Source organism: Podarcis liolepis, assembly GCF_965112155.1.
Source record: "Podarcis liolepis genome assembly, chromosome: 1".
Lineage (NCBI taxonomy): Eukaryota > Metazoa > Chordata > Lepidosauria > Squamata > Lacertidae > Podarcis > Podarcis liolepis.
This window is the reverse complement of record NC_139554.1, coordinates 8,957,830-8,963,502: the sequence shown is the minus strand read 5'-3', so window position 1 is coordinate 8,963,502 and position 5,673 is coordinate 8,957,830.

The following is a 5,673-nucleotide window of genomic DNA, read 5'->3' as shown; positions in this document are numbered from 1 at the left end:
TATTAAACGCCTCACATTTCTTCATGCGGCCAAATGTTTCTGTGAACAATGGCAAATGAATTCCTGTTTCAGTGGAGCAAAACATTCGATCTCAGACCACATTTCCACATCCGTTTGTGATATACACACACACACACACATGCCCTCATGGAAATTTATCAGTATTGTAGTGCACATTTACCCATCTGTCTAATCCAGGAGTTCCCAAACTGTGGACTGCAAAGTTGTATGTCTATGAAGAACACAAGTGGCAGCTGTGGATTGTGGCGGCAACATCTGCTCCAAGACAGACTGGAAGTGATAGGTGCGAGGAAGTGGTCCGCCAGTATTCTCAGGAATTTTCAAGTGATTGTGGGGAAACAAGTCTGGGAACCACTAATCTTACCTCCAGTCAGTACTCATAGAGAAAATGACAGTCCTAAAGCACAGTCATAATTGTACAATGAATCCTCTATAGATTACATATGTGAGCATGTGCATGTATCCACCCCTGCTGCCTTCATGTCAATAAGAAAATGTAGGACTGTATGCTCTAACTTCAGAGAACACACCTGGATTGTTGACTGTTTTCCTCAGAAATTGAGTTGCTGCCAGCTTGCCTGCCTTCAAGGCTGAACGGCTCATTTAGAAACTTCTCTGTTGGCTTTTTTTTTTATGTTGTAGCTCTTGACGTCTCTGGAGTTGACACAAGTCACATGCAATCAAGTCTCCCTTCCTGGTGGACAGGGCCTGTCCTAATGTTCTCTGACTCACACCCAGGTTGTCTGTAGCTCAGCAGTTCTGCTTCCAGACACATCACTTTTATGTTCCCATGTTAACATCTTGCCAGGAAATTGCCTTTTGGTGTGCCACTCTTCTTACCTTTGCTTGATCTGATGTGAATATCATGCTCTTTTTTTGAACATTTGGAACAGTTCACCTTTGGAAAGGTAACTTCACTTGTTCTCTCCTTTCTCCCTCAGCTGTACTCTCTCCTCCATAAGAGGACTTACATTCCCTCAAGAAGAATCTTCCTGGTTTAAAGATAGGCAGATTACGCATACCTTACTCAGTTATCTGACCAGCCTGTGCCATCCTAAGATCTCCATAGGAGGCCTTTCTCTTCAGCACTAACTTTGACCACTGGGGAAAGTCTTCTATGTGGTGATGTAGGACCGAGCCTTCTCTGTGGTGGTGCCCTTCTCATGGAGTTCCCTTCCCATGGAAGCATGCTTGCCGCTGAAACACCTGTCTTTTCCACGCCAAGCAAAGTCCCATGACTTCGCCAAGACAGTTATAGGAGGTTAGAGCTTTCACTGATTGAGAGTGAGTTACCCACTTTGCTGTTTATTCATTTTTGAACATTTAATACTGCATCTTTGATGCTACTGTTTGTAAACTGGTACATGGGCTTGTGTGGGTTAATCTGCCTTTTAAAGCTGATTTTATGTCATTTGCAGTTTTGTAATTTGTGTATTTGTAGGACTTAAGTCTCTCTTCCCATTCATAAGAGTTGCAAAAGTCTCAAATTTAGGTCCAATGACTCCAAGAAATAATCCCGGGTTAGGATGTGAGTGTGGCCTGAATGTGCACCTAATTCATTGAGTGGCTGCTTGTGGCCTGTTCATATGTGCGGCAGCTGTTGTATCCAGTCCTATGCATGCATGCAAAAAAGATCACACACCCCCTTAAGATCAAATATCCACAAAATGTTCTGTCTCAGTATTTGACATTTGATAATACTTGATTGAAATATTAAAATCAGTGGAACAATCCTACCGTATTGGCCTGAATATAAGCCTCACACACACCCCAAATTCTGACCGTGAAAAGTTAAAGGGTGGCATATAACTAATAAATTATTATTATTATTATCATTATTATTAAAGTGTGGCTTAAACTCGTGGCCTTACAAAAATGGGCTTTTACGATATCGCTGCTGAAACAGACATACGGTAAAACGGGATGGGTGTGAGTGCCTGCAGAATTTTAAGGGAGCAGCTTATATTCTCGTACTGTCTTTTTTTCTCTCCCCCCCCCCCCCCCGAATTTTAATGGTGCCACTTATATGTAGGCCATTATGGTATATTCATGTTCCGCCAGCTGAGGGCTACAGGGTTTGGCAGAAGTGCATGGCAGATATTCTGGCGGGGCACCCTAGATATGCTGCCAGAACAGCTGGCATGGGAGTAGCACGAGAGGAGCACACTAAAGCCATGTTACCCTTGTCAACAGAACAACGTGACACCAGCCCCAGACTTGGTGCAAATACTTTCTTTCCCATTGACTTTAATGGACATATGAGTCAATAAAGCTTCGGTGCACCAGCAAGGAAGGCATGCCACAAAACTGAAGCAGACAATTGTGCAGGTTTCAAAGGACAAGCTATAGGTTTCTATGGGGCAACTGCCCGTTGTGTTTGCTAATGTATAAGCCCTATCTTTACTTCCAGCAGATCTCTAAAGTGCATCTAACCACAAATCCCTTTCGTAAGAGCAACACTAGAAAACTGGTTCTGCCAACTGGCTCCTTCAGCATCTCCCTTGACATTTTCAAATATAACTTTTCTCACCTTATATGTGGGGTGTGGCAGAGGACTAGAACAAATGGAAGTCCTCGACTAACTTCAACCCAGGTGGTGTTGATTTTGAATGTACTGTTTTCCAGGTCTTATACTTTCAATCTATAGATTATACACAATATAATTTAAACAAGCTTATCCTGCTCTAGAAAGGTGGGTGGGAAGAGAGACTCCTTTCATTCCTATAACAGTTTGGCTAAGCCAAGCAATTATTTTGCTACTGTGTAATTAAGGCTTGCCAAGCTATCTGCTTTGATTAACAAGACACTCAACATCTGCTCATGGAACCAAGGATTAGTAACCTCGAGACCTTTCCTTACTTGTGTGGTTAATTCAATGTGGGGATGTTCTTAAGGCAGGCTTCTCGAATGGGAAAAACGATATCAAGCAACCGCTTATTCTGGCTGAAAATTTGCAAAGACAACAACAATAAATTACAATGTTAGGGCCAAACAGCTTAAAAGTGTCAGTATGGCATATTAAGTGAGGGGCAGGGTTCCTAATCCTGACATCCATGTTCTATCTACATTGTTGGAGGGAGTTATGCTTCTGAATACCAGCTGTCAGAAACCGCAGGAGGTGAGAGTGCTGCTGCCCTCAAGTCCTGCTTGCAGGCGACCCATGGGCATCTGGTTGGCCACTGTGAAAAGAGAACACTGGACTAGATGGGCCACTGGCCTGATCCAGCAAAGGCTCTTCTTACGTAGGGTGCTTAAATGGTGGGGAGGGAGGGATGATGGCAGTAGACCACTCAAAAGCGCAAGGTCTCCTCTGGTTGCATCTCTGGTGCCTCTAGCAAGAAAGAAGCCATGTTGCAGGGATGGGGAAGATTCCTGCCTGAGGCCCTGGAGGTCTGCCTGTCAGAAGAAACAAGAAGGCAGCTTCCTGTGTTCCTAAGTCTCCCCTGCCACGTCTGCCTTTCCATTTGCTTTCCTCCTAGTGCTTACAGACATGCACCTGGAAGCCCTAGCTGGGGGAAACACCCCTGGAGAATGGGGATGCAGGAAAGATTCCAAACAGGCCAAAGTTTACTGTACTGTGTGCAGTAAACTGTGGAGTTTGCTACAAGATGTAGTGATGGCCACTAGCTTGGATGGTTTTAAAAGAGAGAAAGGGTGGTCAGAGAGTGTTAGGGAATGTGCCCTGGGGGAAAGGGGGCTGGAGTCTGACTCGGGAGAAGGGGCGATGGTTTATGGGGACCTGTACCAGCCAGGAGGTGAGAATCAGAGGCAGGGGAAGCTTTGGAGCTGGAGGAAGAGGCAGACCAGGTATATGAAAGACCAGGTCTCCCCCAGCCTCTCCTGCACCACTGTCTCCCAGAACCAAGAGGGGATTGAAAAGGGAGGAGCAGAGGGAGTTTCCATGCAGGCCTAGTCTCTGGCTGCATGCATGCAGCCCGTTGGGGGAAGGTACATAAACTAGAGCATGGACCTGGGAATAGCTGCCTACCCATTAGATTGGTGTGTGTAGATATCCAGAGCTGTAGAAGTAACGGTAAGCATTATCTTTGACAATAAATACTGTTATAGATTTGACCAAAAAAAATTACTAAAAATTAGTAAATGGTAGGATTTTGATTAAACAGAGTATTGAAGGGAAGATTGCAGACCAGTGGGAAAATACAGGCGAAGCTTCCTTTCCAAGCCAGGGCTTCACCTGAAAAAAATAGAGGCATTAACATGACAAAAGGTATTGATGAATTCTTTGGCCTCGGCAGACAGAGATTGCCATGGTGGTGGGGTGGGTGTTTGAGGTGTCAGGAAAAGAGAGTCTTTAGAGCAAGGTGTGCTGTGAAGAAGAAAAAGAGGAAAGGGACAGATCCATCTTGGGCAGGCTGGTTGAAGGCTGGCTGGGAGAGACAGGAGCGTAGTGGGGGGGGGGCTAAGGAGGCCGTGACTCCGGGCGCAAAGTCTTGGGGAGGCAAACTAGGCGCACCCTCCATGCCCGGCTCTGCTCCCATCGTTGCTTGGGTGGAGACAGAGCACAGAGCTCATCTCCTTCCATGCCCCACCTCCACTCACATGCTGGGGGTGGGGGGGACAGGGCACAGAGAGTCCTCTATGCAGAGTCAATCTGCCCCCCTCCAGCAGTGGCAGCGGCCTCCGTCCCTACTGGAGAGAGATGCCTTCTTCCACGGCTGAGGGGAACAAGCCCTGCTTGAAATGACCATGTTGTAAGATCTGGACTCCCTCCATGGAGACTGAAGGTGTCAATATGTGCGTAAATCATATTTCTTAAAGCTACAGCCGTCTCTGCCGGGTCTCCAATCCACCAATGGAGCCCAATCCCTGGTTGAGTGCCTGGAAACCCCCTGGGATCTTGATGGGAGGGGTGTCCAACTTCTGGAACACCTTTTAACTCTCCCCCATGTTCATTCATTTGGCCGGGAAGCATCCTTGACAACCATGGCTATCACTTTGGTTGATCGTGTCCTACCCTCCATGGCAGGAGGCCTCTGAATACCAGTAGCTGAGAATCACAGATGGGGAGAGTGTTGGTGCACTTGGTGCACCGGCCTGTGAGCTTCCCATAAGGGTGTCTGGTTCCCCACTGTAAGAGCAGGACTGGGTGGGCCTGATCTAGCAGCGCTGCTCTTCTCGTGTTGAAAACAGCAAAGTAAAACTACCGGGTGTGTATCTGAAGAAGTGTGCATGCACACGAAAGCTCATACCAAGAACTAACTTAGTTGGTCTTTAAGGTGCTACTGGAAGGAATTTTTTTATACTGCCTCTCCCTTGTGAGACATTGAAAAGAATATGGCGCTTAAGCAGAATCTCTCATTAGATCCTCTCCTGCTGGAGGATTCACAAGAGGCAAGAAGCCTCCAAAGCTAATCATACTGATTTTCTCCTCATCTTCTATTGATCCTAAAGACTCTCAGATGGGAGGCAGTGAGATTCGAACGCTAATCCACTTGGATAACAGACATCCCCATATGGTTACTCACCAGCTTTGCCTTAAGCTAATCAATAATTACTCTGATGAAGAAAAACAATGTATTTCCCTTAAAAAAACAGAAAAAAAACTAGGCTGGAAGGTTAACAGTCGATCACTAGATCTTTGACAAATGCTGTTTGTGTGCTGAGCGGGTGCTTAATATTTCCCATTTATTG